Consider the following 9,648-nt stretch of genomic DNA (forward strand, 5'->3'; position numbering starts at 1 on the left):
ATCTAGGTGGGTTAAACTGTTTACTTACTCCTTGCTGATATGTTGGCTGAATAGCATTCTGATTATTCCCCCAGCTGAAATTTGGATGATTTCTGTTGTTAGGATGATAGGTCGCTGGCACAGGCTGGTGTTGTCGCTGATAATTATTCACATACTAAACAGATTTGTTGACAAGAGAACACTGATCCGTAGCATGAGAACCTGCACAAAGCTCACAAACCATAGCTATTTGATTAACTCCATACGTAGCCAAAGAATCAACCTTCATTGATAGCGCTTGGAGCTGGGCTGTAATAGCGGTGGCTGCATCAACTTCCAGAATACCTGCTACCTTGCCTGACGTCATCCTCTGAGTTGGGTTTTGATGCTCATTTGCAGCCATCGTCTCGATAAGATTATACGCCTCAGTATAGCTTTTAGCCCATAAGGCGCCTCCAGCTGCTGCATCGAGCATGGGCCGAGATTGGGCCCCCAAACCATTATAAAAACCAGTGATTACCATCCAATCCGACATTCCATGATGTGGACATTTTCTCAACATTTCCTTGTAGCGTTCCCAAGCCTCGCACATAGATTCTGTAGGTTGCTGCGCAAACTGAGTAAGAGCACTCCTCATAGCAGCAGTCTTTGCCATTGGATAAAACTTCACCAGAAACTTTTGCGCAAGATCTTGCCACGTAGTGATGGACCCAGTTGGTTCAGAATGTAACCAGTCTTTAGCCTTATCCCTCAGTGAGAATGGGAAAAGCCTCAACTTGATAGCCTCATCAGTCACGCCATTATACTTAAAAGTGCTGCAGATCCCGACAAAATTCCTTATGTGCATGTTGGGGTCTTCAGTTGCCGCTCCTCCAAAAGAAACAGAATTCTGCACCATCTGAATAGTGCCCGGCTTGATTTCAAAGGTGTTAGCTTGAATAGCCGGATGAAGGATGCTTGACTGAATGTCATCAATTTTAGGCCGAGAAAAATCCATAAGAGCTGGATCAGCTTGAACAATACGATCTCCCATGTTTACTGGTTCTTTCTGCTCAGTTCCTGAATCCGAATCCTCAAAATCTAACTTCTCCGGAGTATCAAGAACTTCGTCTTTCTCCTCAGCTGTATCTAAGGTCCTCTTGCGAGCACGAGAACGAGTTTGCATAAACGCTTGCTAAAGTACCTGAAACACAACCGAAAAGAGTAATTAACTACTACGTCCTAATCACTGAGTCCTAATGACCAATGATGGTAAGTACATAAACTAAACAAATACGCCGAGTCCCCGGCAGCGGCGCCAAAAACTTGTTAGGGCGAAATCACGCACTAATATTCACGCAAGTATACGCGTTCGCAAGTAATATAGAATACTTTCTAGTTCGTTCCCTCAGAGACTCAGACTAAGTTATTGTCTAATTAAACTCACTCACCAATGTATGATTACTTCTCAATGTTAAGATAACACTTAAAATTGTTGATTAAATATTAACTATAATTAACTACTTAATTAACCACTTAACTAACACTTCAATTTATCAATAATAAAACACTCATGAGATCACAACTTCATTATTAATTCCTTCTATAGCCATTGTTATTACCTTTAGCATGTGACAGTGATGATATTAATCGAATAACACGAAACTGATAAAAGCCAACTTTCATTGTACTAATACCATTCTACCAAACATCCACAATTAAGATAGAAGTTGAATAGTCATCAATTATGTTGAGTTCCTATATGTCTACAGAAATTGACAACACAACGATTTAAGCACAAGTTATCCCTTTTGATTACATAGGGCAAATAAAACTGTTAGAGTTACCCACTAATCATGCACAACGTACATGAACCTATGCTAGCATGGCAAGTTCTAAATCTCAAGATCCACTGTCACTTCACAAGAGATTAACACCCTATCTTATATGTTCGTGACGCACATAAGACGAATACGCACAACCAATACTAGATATCATGCAATCATCACACACTAAAGTATTAAACAATTAACTAAAGAATTTCATAATAAATCCGTTGCAACCCCATGATCACGATTAGCCCATAATAGAACTTATCGCCATCATGGGTTCATATGAAATCATGATAAACAACACAAGAAAATAATAACTAAACTAATTATATTAAAACAGAGTACGTCACAAGAGTAAATAAGTCAAAGCAAGAAAACTAGCATCCAACATTACAACGAAACAAGAATCACAAGAAAATATGCTTCCTCTTCGCGGCAGTGTGCTAAATCGGTCTTCTTCCTTATCTCCTTCGCTTCTTGCGCCAAACACAATCTAAAACATAATCTCCTTCCTATTTTCTATGAAAACGTCTCAAATCTACTTATATAATAGTCCCATAAAACTCAGATTACATAGAAGTTGGAAGCCAAACAGAAGTAGAAGTCTAAAATAATTCAGCTTTTTCCCCGACCCTGCGCGGCCGCTCAGCATTTCTGCGCGGGCGCGCAAGGCTGCTGCGCGGCCGCTCAGCATTGCTGCGCGGGCGCGCAGGACCCTACTGGAAAAAATCCAGGTTTGCTCCGTTTCTTCGCCGTAATCTGCCCGTTCTTTTCCTCTCGCAATGGTGAACACATGCCAAGGCTTATTCTTGATGATTCCTCCTCCGAAATGCAACTAATACCCTGAAATGCATAAACAGTAGAAAAACGCATCAAATACACAAAATACTTGATTTCAAGACACCAATTTAAGCCATTTTAAGACGTTCTAAGTGGTATAAAATGCCACTTATCAGTAGTATAATTCAGTTGAGCACCATTTAGGGTCTTACTAGCATAGTAGACCACATGAAATATGTTGTTCTTCCTCTGCCCAAGAACTGCTCCAACTGCATAGTCACTTGCATCACACATCATCTCCAAAGGTTGGCTCCAATCAGGTGCAGTTATGACAAGTGTCGTGATTAAACTCTTCTTCAATGTCTCAAAAGCTGCAAGGCACCCGTCATCAAACTTAAAAGGAACATCTTTTTCTAGAAAACTGCATAATGGCTTCGAAATCTTAGAAAAGTCTTTGATGAAACGCCTTTAGAAACCCGCATGACCAAGAAAAATATGAATTCCCTTAACAGAATTAGGAGGAGGAGATTTTCAATGACCCCCACCTTGGCTTTGTCCACCTCAAGACCTTTACTAGAAACCTTGTGCCCGAGAATAATGCCATGTCGCACCATAAAGTGACATTTCTCCCAATTGAGAACCAGATTGGTCTCAACACAGCTCTTGAGAACGTGTCCAAGATTTTGCAAGCATTCATTAAAAGAATCGCCAAATACAGAGAAGTCATCCATGAACACCTCCACATTCTGGCCTATCATATCAGAAAAGATGGCTATCATGCATCTCTGAAATGTGGCTGGTGCACCACACAGACCAAAAAAAACTCGTTTGAAGGCAAAAGTACCAAATGGACAAGTGAAGGTAGTCTTCTCCTGATCCTCTGGAGCGATACAAATCTGATTGTAACCCGAATAGCCATCCAGAAGACAGTAGTACTCGTGACCAGCTAATCTATTAAGCATATGATCAATGAAGGGTAAATGGAAATGATTCTTCCTAGTGGCTTTGTTCAGCTTCCTATAGTCCATACACACTCTCCACCCCGTGACTGTTCGTGTAGGAATAAGTTCATTCTTCTCATTTGCTACCACAGTAATACCATATTTCTTTGGCACACATTGAACTGGGCTCACCCATGAACTGTCAGAAATAGGATAGATGATCCCAGCATCTAGCCACTTAAGAATTTCCTTCTTCACTACTTCCTTCATGATTGGATTAAGCCGTCTTTGCTGCTCGACCGTAGGCTTGCTACCTTCCTCTAGTAGAATTTTATGCATGCAATAAGAAGGGCTGATTCCCTTGATATCTGCTATAGTCCAGCCAATTGTCGATTTGAACTCTCTCAGAATCCTCTAAAGCTTCTCCTCGTCACTACCTGAAAGGTCAGATGAAATAATAACAGGCAGAGTAGATGCATCACCTAAAAACGCATACCTCAAATGCTCAGGTAAAGGCTTAAGCTTAAGAGTAGGAGCTTCCTCCATAGATGGCTTGAGGCGTTTAGGAGCTTTGTTCAATTTCTCCATTCCAAGAGATTCAAAAGGCATATCTATCTTCCTCTTCCACGGAGAAGTATTCAAATATTGCAATTATTCTTCACCTTCATCATCTTCACTATCAGAATTTCCCAATAAGGCTTTCTCTAAGGCATCAGACCTTAACAATTGATCAAGTTCTGAAGTAACCACAAAATCAACCAACTCCACTTTTAGGCACTCCTCATTTTCCATAGGAAATTTCATAGCATTGAACACATTAAAACTTACATCCTGATCCAGCACTCGCATTGTGAGCTCACCCTTCTGCACATCTACCAATGTTCGGTCGGTTGCCAAGAAAGGTCTTCCAAAGATTATGGGGATCTTTTTATCCTCCTCGAAATCAAGAATGATGAAATCAGCAGGGAAGATGAGTTTATCAACCTTGACCAAGACATTCTCCGCAATACCTCACGGATATGTAATAGAACGGTCGGCCAACTGCAAGGTCATATAAGTCGGTTTTAGATCAGGCAAGTCCAACTGCTTGAAGATTGACAAGAGCATTAGATTGATGCTAGCTCCCAAGTCACATAAGCATCTGTCAAAAGACACTTTTCCAATAGTACACGGAATAGTGAAGTTTCCCGGATCTTTAAGCTTCGGAGGCAACTTCTGTTGCAGCACAGCAATGCATTCCTCCGTGAGAGCGACAATCTCTAAATCATCTAGCATCACTTTTCAAGAAAGAATACCTTTCATAATTTTGCATAACTAGGCATCTGCTCAAGAGCCTCAGCGAAAGGTATGTTCATATGAAGTTTCTTAAACACCTCCAGAAACTTCTCAAATTGCTTGTCCAGCCTTTTCTTCTGCAGCCGCATAGGAAAAGGCGGTAGAGGATAGATCTGTTTCTCCCCTGTATTACCCTCGGGAGGAGTGTGGTCAACAGTAGTCTTCCTTGGTTCCACTTCTACATCCTGCTGCTCTACTTCTTTTTCAGCCTTAGCTTCTTTAGTCAACTCTTGAGTTTGTTCAGGATTCGCAACCTTTCCAGACCTCAACGTGATTTCCTTTACCTGCTCCTTAGCTTCCTTCCTTCCTGGCACTTCAGTGTCACTAGGCAATGTACCAGGTTGACGATTTAGTAAGGCATTGGCAATCTGTCCGATTTGATTTTCCAAGGTCTTGATAGAAACAACTTGACTCTTGCACATAAGCTTCAACTCCGCTAATTCAGATTTCTCATTAGCTTGTTGCAGCTGGAGTTGTTGTCTTGGTGCGTATTGCTGTTGCTGAAAACCTGGAGGGTTGTACTGTTTAGCTGGATACTGCTGATAAGGTTGTTAAACCGTATTCTGAGCATTGCTCCAGCTGAAATTTGGATGATTGGCCTTGTTAGGATGATAGGTGGCTAGCACAGGTTGCTACGATCGCTGAAAATTGCTCACGAACTGAGCTGATTCACTAGAAATAGCACACTGCTCAGTCTCATGGGCACCAGCACAAAGCTCGCAGACACTAGTGATTTGATTAACTCCATAATTAGCCAAAGAGTCCACCTTCATCGTCAAAGCCTTAAGTTGGGAAGCTATAGCGGTTGCTGAATCCAACTCCAGAATTCCTGCTACTTTTCCCTGAGTCAGTCTCTGGGAAGGATTCTGGTACTCATTAGCAGCCATCAGTTCGATCAATTCATAAGCTTCATCATAGCTTTTAGCCCACAAGGCTCCTCCTGATGCTGCATCAAGCATGGGTCTACAAGTAGCACCTAATCCATTATAGAAAGAGTTTATAATCATCCAATCAGGTATGCCATGATGTGGGCACTTCCATAGCATCTCTTTATATCAAACCCAAGCCTCACACAGAGATTCTCCAGTTTTCTGAGCAAACTGAGTAAGAGCATTCCTGATTGCAGCAGTCTTCGCCATAGAGAAGAATTTAGTGAGAAAATTTTGAGCAAGATCTTCCCATTTAGTGATAGACCCTGGTGGTAGAGAATGTAACCAACACTTAGCTTTGTCCCTCAGAGAGAATGGGTAGAGTCGCAATTTGATAGCATCTTCAGTCACACCATTGAACTTGAAAGTATCGCATATCTCGATGAAATCCCTGATGTGCATGTTGGGGTTTCAGTAGGAGAACCCCCAAACTGAACTGAGTTCTGTATCATCTAAATCATGCCTGCTTTGATCTCAAAAGTGTTAGCCGAGATGGCTAGTCTGATGATGTTTGACTGAATGTCATTGATCTTAGGCTGAGAATAGTCCATCAAAGCCTTAGGATTTTCTGCTTGATCTCCCATCGCTACTACCACTGGTTCTTCAACTTTTTCTATTCCATCTACATTCTCTTCTTCTTCAAAGACTTCCCTTCGAACCACTATCGCTTCTTCCTCGGCTTGATCCAGATTTCTCTTACGATTTCGAGAACGCGTATGCATACACGCTCGCTAGATCACCTGAAATAAGACAAGGAAACAGATAAGTAACAATGTCCGAGTCAATGAACTTTAACGACCAATAATGACAAACACATAAACTTATCAACACTGCAGTCCCCGGTAGCGGTGCCAAAAACTTGTTAGTCGCTCAACACGCGCTAATAATACACGCAAGTATACGTGTTCACAAGTAGTATAGAATCTTTTCTAGTTCATTCCCACAGAGACTGGCTTTGGTTGACTAATTAATTTATGCACTTATAAACCGATGATATGGTTATTATTCAATGCTAAGATGAATAACAAAATTGAGTTGATTATAACTAAGAATTAAACTAACAATTATAACTAAAAGGATGAATTTTACTGAATAAATATATATGACAAACATGGGATTCTAACTTCATTAAATACTTCATTCATTAGTCTTATTGTCCTCAACCTTAACATGTAATGGTGATGACACTAATCAGACAACACGAAACTGATAAACGCCAACTTTCGTTGCACGGATACCATACTACAAGACATCCACAAAAGAGATAGAAGCTGAATAGACACCAATTATATTGAGGCCCTATATGTCTGTAGAATTTGACAACATAACGGTTTAAGCACAAGTTATCCATCTTGATTACATAGGGCAAGTAAGATGGTTAAAATTACCTACGAATCATGCATAAAAATACATGAACCTATGCTAGCATGGCAAGTTCTAAATCCTTAAATTCATTTTCGCTTCATTAAGAATTAACATGATATCTTACAAGTTCGCGACGCTCATAAGAGGAATACGCACAACCAATACTATGATATCATACAATCACCACATGCCAAGGCATCGAAATAATTTAACTAAAGAAATCCATAAATAAATCCGTTGGAACCCCGCGATAATGATTAGCCCACAATCGGACTAATCATCAATGTGGGTTCTGATGAAAGCATGGTATAAAAAATGTAGTCTTTCTAACGAATAAATAAAACCAAGTACAAAACAAGATTAAGGTTCACAAATAAGAAAACTAGCATCCAAGTTACAACTTAGAACAAAGAATCACAAGTAAAAATAAGACCTTCTTCGTCTTTGTTGAATTATGCTAAACGGTCTTCTTATGGCTCTCCATGATATGTCTCTGGCTTGATATCTTATTAAAAATGACCTAAAGTTATTTATATAGCAGCCCTAATCAACAGAGAAGTCTTCCAGTTCGAATTAGAATAGAATCAGAATTATGTACCCCGACTTGGCGCGGACGCGCGCTTGAACAGTGCGGGCGCGCTGGCTTTTTGTACTTCGAGCGCGGCCGCACGCTTGATCAGCGAGGGCGCGTTAGGCTTCTACCAAAACTTGACTTCTTTCTGTTTCTTGCAGATTTGAGCCGGCTTTCCACGAGCTTTTATTCCAACACCACCTTGACACCAAATTTGCATCAAAATAATGCTAATTCACCTTATTACCTAGATAATGCCTGAAATATAAAAATACTAGAAAACACATTAAAACACTTAACAACTTGAGTACAAATGCATCAATTCAAAGCTTATTAGAGCATAATAAAGTGTCATAAATGCCACTCAACAGATGTATATGTACATGGTGCTGGAAAGACCCAATGTGAGATTTTACATGTCTGTTGTGTCATAAGTAATTCTCACAGTGATAATGATGTAATGGTCCTTAGACCTGAAGTCATTGTATTTCTATACGAGAATTAATATACATTGATTCCATTAAAAATTGTCCTTGACCGGGTAATGATAAAGTGGACATTGGGTATATTATGAATCGTATGAGAAATATGAATGATCTAGATGGGATTTAACCCTCCTATTTTAGGAGTGATATTATTGGCCTCTTGTGTGAGCTAGACTATGAAATGCGTGGCCACGCTCAAATATTGATTTGATATGATAGTCTACTCATTGATCAAGGAAACTTGGATTAAACTCTGATGAGGATGACACATTGCATGCCTCTAGTTTAATCTATAATATTTGGTTAAAGGGATTATATTACATTGTACATTATTCACGAAAGGTTTAATTGATCACCGATTCAATTATTATTACTTGGGTAGCAATGATGTATTACTAGATACCGCTAATTGTTTACGATTTTAAATTAGATTTAAAATTTATTGCCAACGTAATAATAACCTATAGGGTCACACACTAAGAATGCTTGAAGGATTATTTAATTTAAATTGGATTTAAATTATATTAAAGTAATTTGAATTATTTATAATATTAATTAAGTATGACTTAATTAATTAGATAAATATTGATATTCGAATTTAATAATATTAATTATGAAATTCATTTGTTTGATAATTAAGTGTGACTTAATTATTATACAAATAGGAATATCGAATTAATAATAACTCCTAATTAGTTAAGAGTTATAATTGGTTATTCTACTCTCTATATAATATCTCTTGTGTGGCTGATTTTTTGTGTGAAGTAAGACTTTTACTAAAACCCTAGCCACCAAGAGAGAAGATGGAGAGATCAAGAAGAAACGAGTTTGTTCTAGTACACATCCAATCCTTGAGTTCAAACATTCTTGTGGATACTGATAGAGCGTAGATCGTGAGAGCAGGATGCGTGGTGATTGAACAAGCTTTGGATCTCCATTAGTCAACCAATTTGTAAAGCTTCTTAAGGTAAAAAATCTGATTTACAAATTAAATATCTATTTTTCGCATGGATCCTGCGGTGTGTTTCGAAAATTATGTTTTTTTACATTTTTAATTACCGTTTTCATTGCGTCTATGTGATCAAAACCCTTCATAGAGAAATTGACATCTCGATAAGTATATTGGATTATCGAGATCTCTCATTACTCTATAGTTGCTTTGACTTGTAGAGGTCTCTAAGTTCTCTATAAGAGAATTTAGCTTGTCGAGATCTCTCATCTTCATGTCTTCAATTTGACTTATCGATATCTCTGAGTTCTCTAGTGACCAATTGACTTGTCGATAACTCAGAGTTCTCTACTGATATCTTGACGTGTCGATATCTCAGAGTTCTTTAGTGATATTTTGACTTGTCGATATCTCAGAGTTCTCTAGTGATATTTGACTTGTCGATATCTCAGAGTTCTCTAGTGAAGAAATGACTTGTCGATATCTCCAATCTTCATGTCTTC

The 9,648-nt window shown here is 39.0% G+C and overlaps 2 non-coding genes across 2 annotated transcripts; both read left to right on the forward strand.

Annotated features, from left to right (window-relative positions):
- The first annotated feature begins 512 nt into the window (after positions 1–512).
- LOC141722309 (small nucleolar RNA R71) lies at positions 513–619 on the forward strand. Its single transcript, XR_012575326.1, has one exon. It is a non-coding gene; the product is annotated as a small nucleolar RNA R71 (small nucleolar RNA).
- Positions 620–5,863: 5,244 nt separating this feature from the next.
- On the forward strand, positions 5,864–5,970 carry LOC141722030 (small nucleolar RNA R71). Its single transcript, XR_012575066.1, has one exon. It is a non-coding gene; the product is annotated as a small nucleolar RNA R71 (small nucleolar RNA).
- The last annotated feature ends 3,678 nt before the right edge of the window (positions 5,971–9,648 follow it).

This window comes from Apium graveolens, chromosome 4 (assembly GCF_009905375.1).
Source record: "Apium graveolens cultivar Ventura chromosome 4, ASM990537v1, whole genome shotgun sequence".
In the NCBI taxonomy this organism is placed as follows: Eukaryota; Viridiplantae; Streptophyta; class Magnoliopsida; order Apiales; family Apiaceae; genus Apium; species Apium graveolens.